The sequence below is a fragment of the Spermophilus citellus genome (assembly GCF_964194105.1).
Source record: "Spermophilus citellus genome assembly, chromosome: 6".
NCBI lineage: Eukaryota > Metazoa > Chordata > Mammalia > Rodentia > Sciuridae > Spermophilus > Spermophilus citellus.
The window spans coordinates 109,107,744-109,129,056 of NC_138187.1; the positions used below are offsets into that span (position 1 = coordinate 109,107,744).

A 21,313-nucleotide genomic window follows, 5' to 3' on the forward strand; every position below is an offset into this window, starting at 1 on the left:
CTTCCTCTCTTTCTGCTATTGCTCCAAGATGATGAAATTAGAGCCACTCCTATGTCTGGCATAGCCATGGACTTTCCATATCATCTATGCTCATAAATGACCCAGCTCAACCACCCCTCACCACCATCACCTAGCTCACCTTTGCCACTGGACAATGTGGTGGGGTGATAGATGCTCCACTGGCTATCCAGGCCTCTGACGATGCCCATCTGTGCCTCTTACTTGTTATAAGAACCTTTTGTAATGATTAAATGAGGGTTATAGTTGTATATCTTGTCTATATCACAGGAATATAAGACTCGGAATGATATAAAATTAGTATATGAAAGTTTTTTGGTAGAATTTAGAACACTATAGTAAATAACCAATAATAATAATAATAATAATAATAATAATAATAAGGCTATCCTTATCTATATAAATGGAAATAATACCTACTTTAGAGAGTTGCCATAAATAAAAATATATGGAATCAATTTTTAATCTATAAAAATTCTACAAAATTCAAGTTATTGTATAGGAGGAAAAAAGATAAATCAAGCAGCTTGTTCTGTAGTAACTGAGATTCAGGCTGAGTCCTTGAGTTCTCCTTCCCTCTGTCCTAAGTGGATATAAGACCCACTAAAAACACTGTGATTTTATTCTCTACTAGGAGGACCATTACTAAATAGATCTTATAGAAGCTTAAATAGTAATTATATTCTGGTCTATCACAATTCTTAAAATTTGGAATCCTACTTGATGAACCCAGAAATAGTTTTCCTAAGCCATTGTAAGGCTTGGTTTTCCCAAGTCATTAAAAAAAAATTCAAGTTAAGTTTTATAAAGTTTCATTTCTGTCATTTCTGCTGTTAAACAAACTCAATTTGTGAGTTCAAAAAAAAAAAGGAAGGAAGGAAGGAAGATCTGGAGAGGGATGTCAAGTCTAGAGAACTTAGAAGGTAATTAAGGAGGTCCTTGTTGGTTTCTATAAAATGAGAATCATGTCCGCAAATATAATAACAATAGATCATGATGGAGATGAAATTCAAGATACCACCTTATGAGGTCACTGATTATGTATTTTATATTGCTCACATAGTTTTTAAAGAGAGACATGTCTTTATGATTTCAATAAATACTTGTTGAATTGATGGTGGGAAGGATGAATGAATATACACATATGAAATTATTTTTAATTTAGAAAAAGTAACTTCCTTATGGTTACAGTTAGGTTTTACTGTAAACAAATAGGGAAACATTAAGACTTATTTTATTACTAGTTTAAAGTCTCTTGTTAAACATATTTTTAACATCAGCTAGCCTTAACAACCAGCCACCTGCCCTCTTAGAAGGAGGAGTATGAAACCACCCCACTCCCCACTCCCTGCAGACATCTGTCAGCTCAATTCCAGGAGTTCCCTTACTTCTGTTCTGCATCCAGAGTAATGATCATAGTGTTTCTATGTGTATGTGAAGCATAGACTTAACATAAATGCTGTGTCTGCAGGAGACACAGTGATGGAGTTATCTCCTGGCATCAGGATAACTGGTGGAATCATTGGTCTCCAGGCACACACTTCTATCAGCTGTCCTTTGTCTACCTAACTTACATCACCAAGAGCTGGTTGAGCAGCCCATTGATGAGTTATGGTAGCATGGCAGCCTCACAAGCCAGCCCGCAATGTCTTTCCGAAAACACCCATTAGCTAGTACATTTGTTCTTTCATTCCTCGGTCCTTACTACCCTCCCTTGGTCCTTAATACCCTCCCTAGGTCCTTACAGTCCATTGTTATTTATAAGCTTTGAAAGATCTTTGCCATAACATTTTCTCAGATTCTCAGCCATAGCATTTATGCAATATTTGGTGTCTGCACATTGTATTTGCAAAGTGATTAATCAACTAGAAACTATCCTCTTTCAGGGCACAGAAAGATAAAGACAAAGATTTACTCAAATCACCTAGCCAGTTGGTGGCAGGATCAAACTGCATCACTTTTCACAGTTTCAGAGACCTTGGCAGCTCTGAGCCCACGTGGCTGACCTGCTCCCCCTTTTCATCAAGCTCTATAATATATTAGCTGCCTTGCTCTGCACAGCAGGGGTATCCGGCACAGCAGGATGGCCCAGATTTCTTTTATCAGTTCCATCAGTGCTCTGAAGCCACATTATGCAGCATTTTGTTAGCATACTAAACACCTTTCAGGGTGTCAAACTTAGTCTTTGCATTGGTTCCTTCGAAAGGGGAAGTTTCTTACCCATATAGTTTCTTCTTGTTCTGGGGAGGAAAAAAAAACAGAAAATCAAACTCATATCTTTTACCCTCCCCCACCCAACCAAAACAAAAAAATCCCACTGCTTCTTCATTTGTCACCCGAGACAACTCTGTGCTTGGAACCTGCGTTACTAGCGCTTGCTTCTGGGAAATTAACTGGAATGTGCACAGAGGGATATAGCCTGTCTTCATTTCTCTTCATCACTGTACCAGACGATTTGTCATGTGAGCAAGCCGGAAAGTGAGTTTGGATTCATTACCCATCCCAGTGCTCCCACAGGCACCCTGGATGTGCCCTGAATGGTTCTGACTTTGCAAATGATATTGCCTTTGCAAATGACAGATGCAGGCATGGAACAGGCTCCCAACCTCAGTCATTACACAGCACGGGCTTGCTGGCCAATCCCGAAGCCATAAATCAATCCTAAATGGTGACGCCATTCAGAAAGGCATGCAGGGAAGTCAGGGAGACCACCAAAGACTCCAACCCCCTAGTCAGTTCTGCACTGACAGGCTGCACAAATTACTCTCTAACTTTGGGGAAACCTCATGACCAGGAAAATCTGTCCTTGTCCTGAGCATTTTGACAGCACATTTGCAAATTTCCTTCAGGCTCATTCATTACGGTTGTTTGCTATTCCTTACCACTTCTTGGGCAACAAGGTGCTAGGAGTCTTCCCATTTGATGAATTAAAAAAATAAAATAAAAAAAACATGGGCATTGACATGAATTCTTATGCCATAGACCAGTGTCCTAGGTCCACACCATTAGGTTTGGTCCCCAGAAGGGCCACTGCAAGAAAGTATCAGGGGGCTGGGGATGTGGCTCAAGCGGTAGCGCGCTCGTCTGGCATGCGTGCGGCCCGGGTTCGATCCTCAGCACCACATACCAACAAAGATGTTGTGTCTGCCGAAAGCTAAGAAATAAATATTTTTAAAAAAAAATTCTCTCTCTCTCTCTCTCTCTCTCTCTCTCTCTCTCTCTCTCTCTCTCTCTCTCTCTCTTAAAAAAAAAAAAAAAGAAAGTATCAGGGTGAGCTTAGCTTTATAAAAAATGCTGCTATGGGGCCGGGGTTGTGGCTCATTGATGCAGTGATTGCCTAGTATGCGTGAGGCACGGGGTTCTATGCCTGATACCACATAAAAATAAAAACAAATAAAATAAAGGTATATAAAAAAAATGCTACTGTGTCCCAGTTCTTCTGAAGGCTAACCACAACTTAATTCTCTCAAAATAGAATTTCTGGTCCTTTCTAGATGTTGTTTTATGAAGCGTATAAACCCTTAGGAAGCATATCCTTCACATCGTGACACTTCAGGCCCTATTTACTCCATTTGGAAAAACAATTGCTTTAGTAGGTCTCATAATCTGATACTGAGCAGGGAGCTGCTGCCCAGCTCACACAGAAGCCAATTCTCTGGCACCTGGTTTTTAAAAAAAGAAAAAACTTTTTATTGAAGTTTAACTGTCAAGTGGACAGGAAATTAAAAAAAAAAGAAAGCTTTTCTCATCTGTTGATGGTTGGTAGAAGGGGAGTTCATGGGAAGGAAGAGGGGAGAAGCTGCTTGTTGGTTGAATGATGAGAGGGAGAAGTTTTAGGTGTTTTTTCTTTTTCTCTGCAGTGCTGGTGACCACCCCAGAGCCTCACAGAAGCTAGGCAAGTGCTCTATCACTGAGCTACTGAGATAGACCTGCAGCCCAGTTTTAGGTTTTATTTTGTTTTGCATAGGGTGGATGGTCATTGTGCCCTGTCACAGGTCACATGTCTCAGGGGAGTTATGCTCTATTGAGGGGTCTTTGCACTTGTGATATCCAGAGGCCATTGACCCTATGAGCTGGCTGCTTCTTTTCATGTCTGTTCTTGAAAAGCCTATTTCAAAAAGTCCTTGAGTGAATTCTGAGAGCTCTTCCCGAAAGACAACATAAGGACTTTGTTACTTAAGGAATTTATGTCTGGGTGTGTCTAAGCCTTAACTGATTTCAAATCTGTTTGCTTATTTGCCAACAGGATGCTCACACTCTTGTTTCTAAATAACAGATATTTGATAATATTTTGGCTCCCATTTAATAAGACATCATGGGAAATGACTCTGTGACCCTCTCATGTTGTGTCTGGGGGACATGCTCTTCCCAGGCAACTTACAAAATGGTGCTGCATAACCATCCCGTGATGTAAGTGATGCTCAGTTCCCCTCTTTTATGGGTTTGTTCTGTGGTGCAGACCAGAGTCCTAATCCTTGTTTGTCTAGATCAGTCACAGACGTGCTTTGGGCCCAGGCAGCTGTGCTGACTTCACCTCCTTCTCTCCGTGGTCCAATAACTTCGAGAAAGCACGTGGAGCCTACGGCAGTCTATTGTCATGAGCTTCAGACTGTAAGCAAACACTACCCGCAGCAGAAACCTCCATCCCGCCAGAGCAATAAGGATGTCCTTGCCCAGCTCTGTAATGGGAACACTTTTCCTCCAAAGGCTTTAGTGAGGGGTCAGGAACCAGGTCGTGTGTAAGAACACAGCAGCTTCCATAGCGCAGCGATTCACTCAAACCAGCAGGTAGCACTAGAAACTGTAGATTCAGGTCAGTTACTCCAAGGAAATGACATTTTATCACAAAGGCAGCTTTTTCAAAATTTTAACAGCTCTTCAGCACGAGATGGTATACACCTGCAGCAGCAAGCCTAAAATTCCCAGGATGCTTTGCAGGATGCTCCTCTCTGAAGCATGCAGGTGGTCCTCTGCCTTGCCATGGAGAAACACCTCCTCCCAGTATCCATTTAGCTTTTGGGATCAGCTGTGCACCTTCAGAACTGGAAACCCACTCAGGGTCTAAAGGCTGGAGAAAAGTGGCTCAAGGCTACTATTAGCTACAACCTTCAGTTCCCTTGGCTCCAAAGACCTGTCCCTCTGGACTTGATTATTTACATGTACCATGAAATTAAATTGATATTTACCAGAAAAATACAAATACTCGTTCTCCAAACCTACTTAAGATAGCATGAGGTGGGCAGAAACTCTGTGCAAGAATCTTCGTGTATGAGGCAGACACACACACGTGCCTATTTAGCCTCCTTTAAATGTACATTAATGTTAGATTATCTCTTTTTGATTTACAGAGAGAACATCAATTTAGAACTATCTGCACAAACTCTAGATATCAGTTTATAGAATTCCCTGTTTAGAAATAAAATAACCAAAGCCTCAGGTTGCCAGGCAACTGCAGCAATGATAATTCTTAGCATTGCTGCTCCAAAAACATTCATTTTTGTATATTTTAATGACAGGATGAAGAGAGAATGAGCTCAGAATGTCACTGGGACACAGAAGTCCCATTTTTAATGAAATTTTTAGTATTCTCACTTTCTTTTATTGTCACCTCATAGCTGTTTACTTCCCTGGCCAGTGGTATTTTCATATTTAATTATGGAAATTTCCAAAGATTGTTATTACTTTCATAACAATCCAAGCAGTAATTGTCAGTAAATTAACTGCCTGGTTCATTCTCTGCAAGTCAGTCCTGGAGCAATGGCACCATTTGGGAATCCACTGGGGTCACATGACCACCAGTGGGTTCCGGCGTGGGTTGTTGAACCCCTGGTTCCACAGGCGAACTACACAGGTCATCCTTTTTGTTCTCAGGAGCACTATTCTTTCACTGAATTGGGAGCAGAATAATAGGCACCCAACTCAAACAGAACCTCTGGGCAGCAAGTCACCATGGCTTGTCTTTTTCTCTGTCCACCACAGCTGGTCCCTGTTGGATAATGTGACATAACAGTCTGAGGACTGGATCAGGAGACATCTTCATTTCCCTTTGGCTTTTCGTGTTTATTTTTCTTTAGTGCCATTTATCAGGTTACTAATCAACGTCTTTTCTTTCTAGATTCTGAACCAGCTATCCAATAGATATAAGAGTGTGTCTGGAATTAAAACCCCACATTCTCTTAATCCTATCAGAGTAAGAGGCTTCTTTCTGCCCCTCCATGTACAGATCCAGGAACTTGGGAAAGGGCAGAATTAGGTTGGCAGAATAGCCACACCCAAACCCACTGGCTGTGGTAGAGAAGGGAGGTTGAGGTGTAGGCGGAAAGAGACAGACAGATGAGTTTGGCTGTACATGCTCCAGGTTGTATTTACCACCCTCAGCAGTAAGATATTTTTTTTTCCATGAGAAGAGATAACTAAAAAGGCATCAAGAAGAGGGGAAATTTTTTCTTGATCTTTCCAATAGAATAGAGGTTCCTAATTTAAAGACTTGCTGAATCATAAGGAGAAGGAGGTAACTGTATCCAGTATTTATTTTCTGTTTTTTCTTAACTTAGAAAATTGAGCTCCACGGAAGGGTTACTTCTTGATGTGACCAAAATGATAACAGTCCATAGTCATTGTTTTCTTACAGTGTACCAGAAGCTATTCAAAAGGTTTTATGGGTATTGAATTCTGACAACTATCCAGGACACAGGTACCATGATGGTCATTCTCATATTCCAGATGGGGAAACTGAGACACAGAGAAATGGAGTTACTTGTCCAAGTTTATACAGCTAGAACAGAGCTACCTCCTGCCTCCCAATATCATTGCTACTCAATACCGTGTCTAGAATGTTGTTGGTACTTAATCAATACTTGTCTAAATAACAAATGAGGCATGACCAAAATTTAAATGTGACCTTGATTGTAAGTGAAAGCATAGATCCACCAGGTGGAAGCAATGGTGGCCGGCTTGAGGAGATGATTCAGGTCAGTCTCCTCGTCTTGCCTGTTTCTGTGAGTGCCAAGCTGGGACCGACTGCCAGGTACTTATGGAAGTGAGGAACATGAAATAAAGAAGATAAAAGAGGGAAAGGAAATCTCCCACTCAGGGCCCAATCACTTACCTGGACTGAATCAGAAATATTAAATAAGCATGTTGGAATCAAGGAGACTCTTCTGACCTAGAGCTTGTGCTCGGTTTCAAGAGAGAAGGTTAGAAAGTGGGGCTCCAGTCAACCTCATCAAGTGGCCATCAATGGAACCTAGTATTCTGAGTATCATATACTGGGAACCCCAACAGAGGAACTCAACAAATCTCAGCTATTTTCTCTAATCTATTTTTTTTTAAATTAATCTTTCTCATTTAAGAGCCTAAAAGCTTATGGAGTCTTTTTACATCCCCCATTATTGGAAAAACTGAATTATTCTATAATTTCAGGACTCCCACCCACAAAGCCCTCCTGCTTTACCTGGCTAGTGGCTCCAGCAGAAAAAAAAAAAAAAAAAAAAAAGAACCATTTCCCACACTGGAGAAGAGGGCACTGGGCACAGCCGACTGATAAAACAGTTTCCATCTCTCCCCTCCACGGGTGGCGGTGTCCATTAGGGGTGTTGAGGTGTTCCTTGGTGAACAGACATCTGTCAGTTGGAGAGGTTATCACCCAGGCTGTGTCTTGAAGCTTTGCTGAGTACAGGCAAGGTAGGGAAGGGATAAGGGAGAGGTGAGAATGACGGCAGGGCTGTCAGAATGTGAGATACTGAGCTTCCGCAAACATTTGGCTAATAATAGAAGCTTTGGGAATGTTCACAGTCAGCAGGTTAACATAGTCAGTCTCCCAATAGGAATTTGTGAATGTTCTTCAGACTGAGCTCCCAAAGAAGTAGGTGGAGTTGAATAGCTGTGGTTTCTAAAAGAGCTGGATTGCGACCTGGGTCAGGGGAGCTGATGTTGAGCTGAGGCCAGGGCATGGTGACTCTAGCGAGGGTGCCATTGCTGACTTCCGTACACTCCAAGACTCTCCCTGAGCTTTTCATGTCTCCACCAGCAAAATCAGAGTCCACATTCTTACTTATCCACCTCCAAAACATATCATAGGTCCCACTGAGACAATGTCTGTGAGCCTCTTTAAAGAAGAGGCAAAAGGATAATCGTTTTAACATTTGCTTTTTGCCTTTGACTTCAAAGACAAAGAGATAATTGTTTCAATATGTTCTGAAATGTTATAAGCCAGATTAATCTGGCAGTCTCATATTTTTCATGCACTCATTGACTTAAGAAGTGTGTATCTCTTTTAGCCAAGTATATTATAATTTTCTTTTATTAAAATAGAACACTCATGAGTGGGGTTATGGCTCAATGGTAGAGTGCTTGCCTAGTATGTGTGAGGCACTGGATTCAATTCTCAGCACCACATGTAAATAGATGAATAAAATAAAGGTCCATCAACAACTAAAAATATATCTAATTTTTTTTAAAAAATGTAATCCTCATGTATTTATATAATCTTTTTTTAGTTGTAGATGAATAAAATATCTTTATTTTATTTATTTTTTTATGTGATGCTGAGGATCGATCCCAGTGCCTCACGCATGCGAGGCAAGTGCTCTACCACTGAGCCACAACCCCAACCCCCTGATTCATATATTTTCAGTCTTATTCTGTATAAGACTGAAATAACAATTTAAAGAGGCCTGTTACTCCACCCTGCATGAGTCCTTTGGGTGTGAAAATGAGCCAGGGATTAGGGGTCAGATGCTGCTGAACTTCCAGTTGTGTTTGTATATCCCACTGACTGGGGCATGATTCAAATATTTTTAATGACACATTTTTTTTTCATAGACTATGGCCTTTAAATTTAAGCCAAGTACTTCTCAGGTGCCCTGCCAGAACTGTTAATATGTAATGAAAGTAAAGTAAAATATTACCTGTGTTGGATTTAATAAGAGACAGGTTTCTTCCAGTGACATTTTCAGGGATAACTCGGGTGATACAGATTTTACCTTTCACTTTATATCCTTCGTGGTTCATTAAATGTAACTCCATGATTCATGGAGCTCAATGCTGCTCTGATTAGCAAAGAGCATTCTGGACCAAAGGAACTAGTTGAGGAGTTTAAGGAACTGATTCCATCAAGTCCAAACAAGGCTACAAGACATACACAGGAATTCCATTTGAGAAATATAGAGCAGAAATAAAAGTTATTGTGTCCATTTACTCATGTCACGCACTTGTTCATTTGAAAATAGTTATTAGGCCCCTACAGTATACAAGGCACTGGGACCACAGCAAATGATTTCCACTCTTGGCAACTTACAATATAACAGCGATACAGATATTAAACACTCAAGTGCAATGCCTGGTCACATGGGCATACAGCCAAAGAAGGAAGGGAAAGAAGGGGCCTGGAGAGGAAGAAGGACCCTCAAGGACTGTAGTAAAGTCTTCCTGGACAGAGTGGGTGACTCCCGTTCTCTCCTTACCGTACTCACCCACTCACCTGTACTCATCCATTTCCCTGTTTCCCCATACTCCATCCTTTCAAGGTCTGAGCCATTCACAACGCTCTGCCATTCACTGTGTTGATGTAGAGATTGCCTGACACAAATCATGATAAACTACCGAGCCAAATGCAAGACTCTGAATCCAAAGCTAATTGTTATCTTTAATGATAACTAATCATCATATCACAAGTCACTTTGTTACCAGAAAGAAAACAGCCAAAGGAGGAGGGCTTTGGGTTAGTCTGGGCCAGTGCACAGAAAGCCCAAGATGCCCTTGGGCACCCCGAGTGCTGCGTAATTACTCAAGGATAGCTTGATTTAGGCACAATTAGGCATTCGAAGGGATAGAGCATACAAATGAGTTAGGGCTTAATTCATTTAGAAACTGTCTTGAACATTAATAGAGCTTCAATCAGATTATCCAACCATAAATTCTCACCTGTTTTACCACTGGTTCAGGCTCAATTGAGCATTAATAGATTTTTTTTTGGTCCATGCAAATGAGGTGATAATTCATTCTGTGTGTAATTGAACACTTTTCAGATAGTTATACTTGAGGAGCAGTTAAGTTGTACCAAATTGTCTAATGTACCTAGGAACTCTAACTAAAATAGAGCTGGATTTCATTTCAATATAATAAAGAGACATCCAGAGAAATAAAGATTGTTATAGTAAATTTGTTACTAGATCAAGGAATACTAGACTTTAATAGACTTGCAAATATTCAGCCTTTAAGGGCAATGACCATAGTTACATTTTTGCTTGTCTTTCTCATCCTTGCCTCTCCTAGTCCTTACCAGTGAGATCAAGTGAATCCGTGTCCAGGTTTGGGGCCTCCCATTTATAAGCATACATTTCCTAGCTTGTGTCCTGACACGCCAGTCTTTCTAAGGGTTAATGTGTCAGCTCTTTAAAAACCAAGTCAGCATTTTCCTTCAAACCATTTATCAAGGTTTATTTCTCCCAGTAGACCTTGCCGTACCTGAGCCCAACACCAACATCCCATGTTAGGGACTAATTGCAATTGTCGTTTGCACTATAGGGTATTCTCATGTTGTTTCCTGAACAAAATTCACTGTTCCTTTTCATAATGGCACATGCTACATCCAGTTTCCTTTTGAGGATTCTGGTTTTTGTTTTTTGTTTTTTTTTGTTTTAGATTGCTTTTTAACTGCTTTATTAATTTTACATGTTTCCATGCAAATGAGTAAAACTCTACTGCTGACAGAAACTTAGATGGGGCAAAGGCAATCTTGAATCAGAAGCTGGAAACGCAAGACCCAACTCGACACATAGAAATAACATAAGGTTCACAGGAAATGGATCAGTAAAGACACATCAGGAAACTACAAGGAAAAGGAAAACAGTGGGAATCATAGTAGTAAGCACATGGAAAATGGCAGAAGTCAAGGCATAAGGCACAATTTATCTTGATGATCTTAGTGATTAGAGAGTTGCCCCATAAAAATTCGGGGACAATTTCTCAACTGCAGCTACCTAAGTTTTCTCTTGATTTCTCTCATCTCCTCCATGAACATTTCCATATCATCTCCATCTCCACCCATTCCATCATCGAACTGCCTATTGGGTATGGCCATCGAAAATTAGGGGCAAGTCAGCATACCTGTCCCTGCAAGTCAGCAGGCTGGTGGCCTTCACCTCCTCCAAAAAGGTGGTCTTTCTCCATTCTGCCTGAGTGCTCCATTTCTTGGTTTTCCAGGGCCTATCCTTGCAGTCTCCTGCTCCTCCGGATTCTCTCTGCCAGGTGCAGGGGCGCAACACTGCCCCCACAGCAGACCTGCACTTTCTGTGGTCGGATGCCAGCCCCCTGGGCACAGGGCCATGGGGAGCTGGTAGCTAGATGCTAGTGGCCACTGCACCCTTGGCTGCATTGCTCTGCAGCTCCTGAGGATTATTTTCCGTAAAGGCAGTGATTTTAAATTCATCTGTTCTCCACACAGCTGCCAGAATGCCCCAGAATGTATCCAGTGTGCCCCCTCTTTTAAACCTGAACTGCTTCCTGTTAAAACCTTTTCTGACCTATGACATGCTTTCTAATTTGGGTCACACTCACCTTTCTGGTCATAGAAACCATGGAGAGATTACTGTACACCCTTCACCCGCTCATCTCCCTGTGCTTTGATGATGTTATTTCTTCTGCTTTCAGTGGCTTTGTTCATTCACTCATTCATTCATTCACTTATTCATCAAGAGGTCAATAAATAATTATAAAAAAGCATATTAAGGGCTGGGATATGATAGAGCATTTGCCTTGGATGTGTGAGTAGGCCCTACAAAACACACACACACACACACACACACACACACACAGTATATTCTTTCTCCATGAGTGAGTTTCTGTTTATTTCTTTCAGGTTTTAATTATGAAATATATCCTATGTACATCTGACCAGTCTACAGAATAACAAATATCTGTGTGACTACCACTTAGATTAAGAAATAGGACATTTCAATGCCCTATAAGGCTCTCCCTCTCCTGCCTGTCCCAAAGATTACCACTATGCTGAATTTTGTGGTTGTAATCCCCTTGCTTACCCTTTTACCACCTAAATATGTGTCCCTAAAAATAGATTTAGTTTTGTTTGCTTTTGAACTTTGTGTAAATGGAATTGTACTCTCTTGTTGGCCTTTTTATACAGCATTTCATTTTGATGTGCATGGTTATAGGTCATTAATTCTCATAACCATATGATTTTCTCATTCAGGGGATATCACAAATATTTTGTTATTCTATTTATGAATTTCTAAGAGATTCTTTAAAACCAGTTGGTGAATTTTATCCAACCCATTTCTGCACCTAATGAGATGATCATGTGGTTTTCCTCCTTTTATCGTTTAATATGGTAGATTATTAAAAATCATTAAATTAATTTTCTAATACTAAACAACCTTGCATTCCTTTATGCTTATTCTTTAGGCTTATCTTAAATATATCTCCTCCACAAAGCCTTCTCTGATATTCTTCCTCCCTCTCAATTTGTGGCTCCAGAAAAATTGTTTCTATCCTCTAACAGCTATGACATTCTATAAGTATTTTGTTACAGGAACTTATATGATAGGGGTTACAGTTATATAAACAAATAAATATAAGAACATCATGATAATGGTAAAGTCTTTTTCTTTGGGTTTCTTATTCTTTTTCATGAATTTGAATTGAGCCTATTTGCTCTGAACTCTACATCTTTTGTAACAAATGAGTCAGAAAACTGCCTTCAACATTTTGGGAACCTGCCCTACTTCCAGGAGGACACTTTTGTGCCACTAGACTTGCTTGGTGGCACTCAGAGCTCCATTCTATACTAGTATAAACTACATATTTTTGTGGTTAAATCAGCTATGTAGGATATGGAGAGGCATTGAACTATAACCCTACTTTCTGAACCTGATATATTCACTCTGTCAGGTTATTTTGACAAATTCACCAAGCATCAACAAAATGAACCTTTATAAGTTGATTTATCTCAGGTATCTGTTATAGCAATAGAAAGCTGACTAACAGAGGCAGGTACAGGGCAGCCTAGGGTTAATTGACCCCACTATTAAGGCAATATCTTTCTAAGGCCTCAATATCTTTCTAGATGCCCCATGTATTAGCAAGTCTTCTCACTCTTTCTGCTTGAACACAAATTATCCCCATTGTCTGACTCTCCTTTCCTTTGGAGGCCTGGGTGATTGTCTCACATATGCAGATCAGTGCTCCACCAAAGAGCTCCAGAGTGCTTACTTTCACTCTTGCTTTGCAGCTCTCTCCTTTCTGCTGTTTCAAGCTTAGCTGCTTTGGCATCCCCAAACTCTGACCATTGTCCCCTCTTCTCAGAGGACTCCTGTCTCTCTTTGGGTTCCTTTTCCTTTTCTGGAGGCCTGGAAACTCTGGGCAGTGAGCTGGACCACTTAACAGGGCTCTACTCATTGGCTTCTCTTCCTTCAAAGGTTACTTTCCTCTATTGCCTGTTACCTGGTACCCAGTATTCATTTTTTTTTATACTTTGGTTTTCTGGTTGTTTAAGGTTGGAGGGTAAAGCCAGTTTCCTGTTTTTAAAGTACTGAAGCAGAATCAGCCATTCCTTGTCATATTGTTGTTGTTTATTTCTTTAAGCCTATTAATTTTCTTAAACATGTTGATTAACCCATTGTTGTTTGTCATTGTGTTTCTGTGTCTCTTCCTGCCAGCTGTTGTTTCTGATGTCTTTCTCCAGGTGTCTGGTTTCTTTGTGTGTTTATATTTTTCCTGGGGGCTGCTCATTTGCATTGGCATTTTATCTGTGAGACCTGGGATAAGGATGGTTTACTTACAGAGCATTCATATTTAGTTCTAATAGGTACCAATTGAGTAGACTCTAAATTATACCCTCAGTTTGGAAAATGTTGGACCACCCGGGTATTGAGAAGTAAGACAGCAAACCTGCCTGTGATTTAGACAGAGATTCCAGATTCTTGAACTTTCTTCCCCTTCTCAGCACTGTTTTTCAATACCTTCATATCTTCAGTATGTGCGGGGCAAAATTGTTGGAGAATTTTTCTATGAAAACTCCCAAGTTGGATAGGCTTTGGGCTATCAAGCTGAGTAAGTTACTTGGTTTAGCAGATATCTTTGAGAATAGCAAACTTTACTATTTTACTTTTTGAGTTCCCAGTTTTATTTGCCATTTTGGGACTAAGAATTCTTTGCTTTTTCACAAGCTCAACAATGAATTTAATAGGATTTGAACAAATATCTTACCCACGATGTTTAATTGTATTGGCAAGGAAGTATAATGTTAATTGTACTTTCTAGTTATCTAGTCTATTTTTATTGTTAGTTTTCTATTTTTATTTTTCTGCTATACTTTTCTTCTAAATGAAAAGTAAAGGAACTGTGTAACTTATTATCTAAACCAGTGCTCTTTTGAGAGTGAAAAGGACATTTAATATTATTTAATATCTTGAAATATTTTCTCACAAATCCATTAAGAGTGGTGAACTGAGCTGGGGTTGTGACTCAGTGGTAGAGCATTTGCCTCACATGTGTGTGGCACTGAGTTCAATTCTCAGCACTGCATATAAATAAATAAAATAAAGTCCATTAACAGCTAAAAAATAAGTTAAAAAAAGATTATTTTTTTAAAAAAGAGTGGTGAACCAACAAAATATTCTATTAAAAATTATTTTCAAGGGGCTGGAGTTATGGATCAGCGGTAGAGTGCTCGCCTCGCACATGCAAGGCCCTGGGTTCAATCCTCAGCATCACATAAAAATAAATAAATAAAATAAAGTTATTGTGTCCAACACAACTACAGAAAATAAATATTTTTAAAAATTACTTTCAAACATAAAACACTTTCTTCCAAAAAAATCTGTGCACATTAAAGAATAAAGTTAAAACTTTCTTATATTGTTAATCTGAACATTATAATAAACTGATCATTTTTATGTATTTTAATTGTTGTCTTCCTCATATCTGGTTCTAACACTTTTACAGTTTGAATCTTAAATGTTCCCCAAAGGCTCATGTGGTAAAGGCTTGGTGCTCAGCCTGTGTTGCTGTTGAGAGGCAGTAGAACCTTTAGTAGGTGGGGCCTAGAGGGAGGAAGTTTGGTCATTGGCACATACCCCTCAAGGGGATTGAGGGATGGCAGTCAAGTCAATTTCTCTCTCTGTGCTTCTGAGGTAAGTAGGTTTCCTCTACCATGTCCTCTTGCCATGATGTTCTGCCTTGCCATAGGCCCAAAAGTAACACAACCAACTGATCATGAACTGGAACCTCTGAAATCACAAGCCCAAATAAACCTTTTCTCCCTTTAAGTTGATTACCTCATGTATTTTGTTTCAGTGATAGAAATCTTTAAATACCTTGTCAGTGGTATTTTTCTTAAAACTTTTTGATTTCTAGTATTAAAGCCACAGCATTTTTCTTTTTCATGTACTCTAGCTGTCTTCCTTTATATTAATGTATATGTATTAATGTAAAAAACCTGTACATTTTGGTAACTGCAGCTTCCATTTCTCTTGTTAGATTATCACAGGGCACATAAATTCATAAATGTGCCCTCCAACTCATTACAAGTTCATTTAAGTGGGGTAAGTTTCTCAAGTTAGTAAGAATATTATAGGCTAAAGTTTTGAAGGATCATCCCACATATCGATTTCTAAAACAAAATTACAGAATTTCACATTTTAGTCGTTTAAGTGTTTGAGCTCTTGTCATCTATATCTGATTCCTTCTGTATGCTAGCTTTGTTTTTAATAGTTGCAATTCATGACCAGCTTCAAAGCCCAATGGTTTTCTATTTCATTTGTTCAACACTTAGTTATGGATCACAAGTTATTTTGAATGGAATTCAATCAAAATTTAGATGACTTGTTTCCAAAACCCCAACACTTTTTTGTACAACGTTTAGATTAATTTACAAAATGTGTTTTGTAGTTAAATGCTATCTAAGCTTATCAATTTCTCGTCATGAAAGCTAATCCTTTAAAATCTCTAATACAACTGAATCCAGCATAGAGAGATAACTGCACACTCACTCCCCAAATGAAGTGGTAGATTTTAAAGTTCAACCTCAGCTTCATCAGAAGATTTTTGTAGTTCAGTTATATTCAAACTCAAGTTATGTAAATTGACCACCACAGCTTGTATTTCTCTGGGTAGAAATAGAACTACATTTGAGCACAGTTACAAATTATATGTATATGTCAATTATAAAGTGCATTTCAGCATAAGAAGTTTCTCAATTTAGTAGAAACATTATGTCTTAACATGTGAACTATGTTCACTGCATACGCCTCACATATTTCTAGTCAAGACCATGGAAGTATAAAGTGAAGTTCTAGCCAACTTTTCCCATCTGATTTTTTTAAATATCTTTATTTTTATTTATTTATTTTTTAATGTGATGCTGAGGATCGAACCCAGGGCCTTATACATGCGAGGCAAGCGCTCTACCGCTGAGCCACAACCCCAGCCTTCCCATCTCATTTTAATAAAAGTTTTAATAATGGTACTTTTTCTTTTTTAAAATGAGAAATCCAGAACTGGGATGTGGCTCAATGGTAGAGTGCTTGCCTAGCATACGCAAGGCCCAGGGTTCAATTTAAAAAAAAAAAAAAAGTAAAAAAGAGAGTGAGGAGAAATTCAGGACAATATAAATCAAATGGACTACAGGATAATAGGCATAAACTGGGGCTTCTGTGCAAATCAGGACATAGAGTCAGCCTAATTAAAGCCCTGGTGTGAAGGTCATATCTCATGTGTGTTTGTAATTGTGTTTGTAACTTCAGGGCCTACCTGTATCCTATGTTCTTCATACATGTATGTTGAACAAATAGCTCCCAATAGCATGTCTGCAAAAGCCTCTCTGTGTGTTACTGTAAAGGATTGAGAATGGAGCAGTGTTGGGCTCTGTAACAAGACCCTCCAAAATCCCAACACACAGGTGGCTGCTTTCCCTGCTTAGTCTTATAACTGCAAGCAGAAATGATGCTTAGTGCTTATTCTAGAACATCTAGTCTACATGCCAAAGGTATTTGGCTGTACCGACTGGCTTTATTAGCCCTTTTAAGCCAAACACACTTTTAGGACCAAACGATATTCCTCTGAGTACTTTGACATTACCTGTGTAGTATCAATATAAAGAGAGCCCAGGGATCATGATAGTGACCCAACTGACAGATGAGCCTGACTTGACTTGGCCAGTCTTGGCCTCAAATTGTTGACATGAATGGTGCTGGTGGTTCCTTTTTGAGGAACAATGTTGTACACACTTCTCAAGAGGGGAATGATGGTAGTCTTTGTGTAAATCTCTCTTGGGAGCTGCTCTTGAAGACTATGAGCTCTGCATACTCAAGTAGGCCATGACTTATCATCTAGAATGCTCTGGGAGGCTGAAATAATCTGTTTGTCATTACATAGGGGAGACTGTGAGCTTGTACTATCCTTGTTGGAACCCAAAGCAGTGGCATCTGCTTTGGTGTTTTTCTAACAAAGGCTCCCATGAAGACAAAGAAAAGGTAAAGTCTTAGAAGATGTGGAGTTAAGAAGCTAGGGGAGACTTCTTTGATGGGGAGCTTTAACTAACTATTTATTAGATATGGGAAGGCAACTATGAAAAACACTTTGCTAGGTTCTGGGTATACACAAAGAAATGACCTCTGCCCATATCTTGCAAGGGTGCTGAAGATATGACTCAGAGGTAGAATACTTGGCTATCTAGCATGTATGAGACCCTCATTTGATCTCTAGCACTGCAAAAAATAAATAAATAAAATTCTTAAAGGTATAATTGATTAGACCTTGAAATCAAACCACATTTATTATAAGAAATGAATAACTTTAGTTGGCAGGGAGGGGGAATGAACCCAAGACCTCACAGATGCTAGGCAAATACTCTACCACTGAATTGCATCCTCAGCCCAGAAATGGATTTGTTATTGAAATTAAAAGACATAAAAATAATGCAACAACAACCTCTCTCATTTCCAAACAAAACAAATAACACTGGAAAACTAATTTCTTAATTTTTTAAAAAAAGAAACCTACCATTCCTTAATGTCATTCCCCATTAATATTCCATAGACTTTTCCTTAAGTTATTAAACATATGAATCGTGGGGCTGGGATTGTGGCTCAGCGGTAGATAGCTTGTCTAGCATGTGCGAGGCCCTGGGTTTGATCCTCAGCACCACATAAAAATAAAATAAATGCAATAAAGATATTGTGTCCAATTACTACTAAAAAATAAAAATAAAATCATGAATCGTGGCCTTTGTGCAACATCTTTCTTCAGACTTGCATCAGTTATGGAAACCATTCTTAGACTCACTCTCTTTTTAATCCTTCCAATTACTGAGACCTGTTCTTTGTACCAAGCACCAATCCAGTTGGTACATTTTGTGAGGACTGTGGGATCATGTTTCTTTAAACCATTCATGACACTCGAATATATTCTAGCAGAGTTGCCCCCATGTCCCTCTTAAAAATAAGTTGTTCTGATTTCAAAAGGAATTTATCCCTGGGAACACCATGGCCCACATGCTTAACAACAGTGTTCAGGGCTTCCCAGCTGCTAACTGGTGAGTGGCCTGCAGGTAATAAAGACCATATTGGATAAGTATATTTAATACAAAATAGACAATGTTTAGTCACACTTCTTGGCAGGCTTATCACAAGAAAATCAAATATTGGAAAGATTTTGAACCACAGATGCCAAAAAATTATTAGTTAAAATCTAAGACTGGCACAGTGTTATCTAAAAATGAAAAAGCACTTATACATCAAAGGACATTATCTAGAAACTGGAAACAATCCACAGAATGAACATATTTGCAAATTACCTATCTACTCTAGGATTAATATTCAGAATCTGTAAAAAAGTACTTCTAAGATAGAACAGGAGCAAATCCAATTCAAACATGGACAAAGGACTTGAATAGATGTTTCTCTAAAGAAGTTATACAGATGACCAATAAGCACATGAAAAGATGCTTAACATGGTTGTCATTAGTGAAGTGCAAACTAAATGACGATAAGATGACACTTCACATCGACTAAGATGTCTGTTCTCAAAACAACAAAAAGTAAGTTTTGGCAAGGATTTGGAAAAATTGGAACCACTGGTGGGAATGTAAAAATGGTGCAGCCAGTGTGGAAAAGTTTGGCAGTTCCTCAAAAGTTAAACAGAATTGTCATATGATCCCTCCACTCCACTCCTAGATATAAACCCAAAAAAACCTGAAATTCAGGGCACAAACGGATACCTGTACATTAATGTTCAGAGTAGCATTATTCATCGTAGTCAAGAGGTGGAAACAACCCAAGTGTCCATCAACAGATGAATAGAAAACAATATATGGAATATCCACAATGAAGCCTGGTTTGTTATGCAAATTGTAAGGCACCAATGAAAATGATTTTAATAAAAAATAAAAATATGACATAAACAAATTTTAATGTGGTGTATCTATACAATGGAATATTATTCAGCAAAAAGGAGCAAAATTCTGATCTATGCCACAAAATGTATGAACCTTGAAAACACGTTATGTGAAATAAACCAGATGCAAAAGGACAAATATTATATAATTCCCTTTAAACAGGCTACCTATGAGAAGGTAAATTCATAGAGACATAAAATAGAATAGTGGTTATCATGGGGAGGGGAAGAGGGGGATGTGGAGTGATTGTTTCATGGGTAGAATTTCAGTTTGGGAAGATGAAGAAGTTATGGTGATGGGTAGAGGTGATGGTTGCACAACAATGAATGTACTTAATGCCACACATTATACACTTAAAAAATTTTTTTAGATATATATGACAGTAGAATGTATTCTGGCATTATATATTATATATACATACATGGAGCAATAATAATAATACATACATATATGGAGTATAACTGGTTCTAATTAGGATTCCATTCTTGTGTTGTACACGATGTGGAGTTACACTGGTCGTGTATTCATATACAAATGTAGGAAAGTTATGTTTGAATCATTCTATTGTCTTTCATATACAAACATGCTCCCTCCCTTCCCTCCCTTCCCTTCATTCCCATTTGTCTAATCCAGTGAACTTGTATTCTTCCCTGCCCCCTCCCCCCTTATTGTGTGTTAGCAACCACATACCAGAGAGAACATTTGGCCTTTGGTTTTCGGGGACTGGCTTATTCACTTAGTATGATAGTCTTCAGTTCCATCCATTTACCAGAAAATGCCATAATTTCATTCTTCTTTATGGCTGAGTAATATTGCATCGTGTGTACATACACCACATTTTCTTTGTCCATTCATCTGTTTTAGGGCACCTAGGTTGATTCCATAGCACACATTGTACATTTAAAAAATCATTAAAACAGCCAGGCATGGAGGTACATGTCTATAATCCCAGCTATTCCAGAACCTAAAGTGGGAGGGTGGCAAGCTCACCCACCAGCTTGGGCAACTCAGCGAGACCTTATATCAAAATAAAAAAGGGCTGGGATGTAACTCAATGGCAGAGTGCCCCTGGAGTCTATCTTTAGTAATACACACACACACACACACAAAAAGTAAATTTTTTTGTAATGTTTATTTACCAAAAAAAAAAAAAATTAATGAAAAGGCAGGTGATTTCCAAGGACAGAAGTCCTTGGGAGTTACTAGTACTGTCAGACTCCCCCCAACTGCTTTTTCCTTGAATAATTAGTAGGTTTTCATAAATTTGAGCTGAACATTGAACAATTCCTGTTTTAGTCAGCTGTTTTGCTGCTGTGACTAAAGGACCCAACCAGAACAATTGTAAAGGAGGAAAAGTTTATTTGAGGGCTCACGGTTTCAGAAGTTTCAATCCATAGAAGGCCGGCTCTTCTCCTCAGAGCTAAAGGTGAGGCATGAAGGGGTGGCCGAAGCGAGTGACAGAGGGAAGCAGCTCACATGATGATCAGCAAGCAGAGAGAGACTCCACTCCCCAGATACAAAATATAAATCCCAAAGCCACACCCCCAATGCCCCACCTCCTTCAGCCACACCCTACCTGCCTTCAGTCTCCACTCAGTTAATCCCATCAGGAGATTCATCCACTGTTGAGTTAAGGCTTTCATAGCAGGATCATTTCTTCTCTGAATCTTCTTGCTTTGCCTCACACGTGAGCTTTTGGAGAACACCTTACGTCCAAACCATAATAATTTCCATTGATAGAAATGAAAGGAAACAGCATTCCAGGCTGAAAAGCTGAGATGACCATGGTGGCAGAAGAGACACCAGAGTTCAGAGCCTGTTTAAGGAATCATGAGTAGAGCCATCCAGAGTTTGCAGGAAAGGGAGGGATGCACAGGGAGG

General features: G+C 39.2%; 1 protein-coding gene across 1 annotated transcript in view; it reads left to right on the forward strand.

Moving 5' to 3' along the window:
- Positions 1-21,313, forward strand: part of KIF26B (kinesin family member 26B) — a 491,165-nt gene that overhangs the window by 429,620 nt on the left and 40,232 nt on the right. The window lies entirely within an intron of this gene.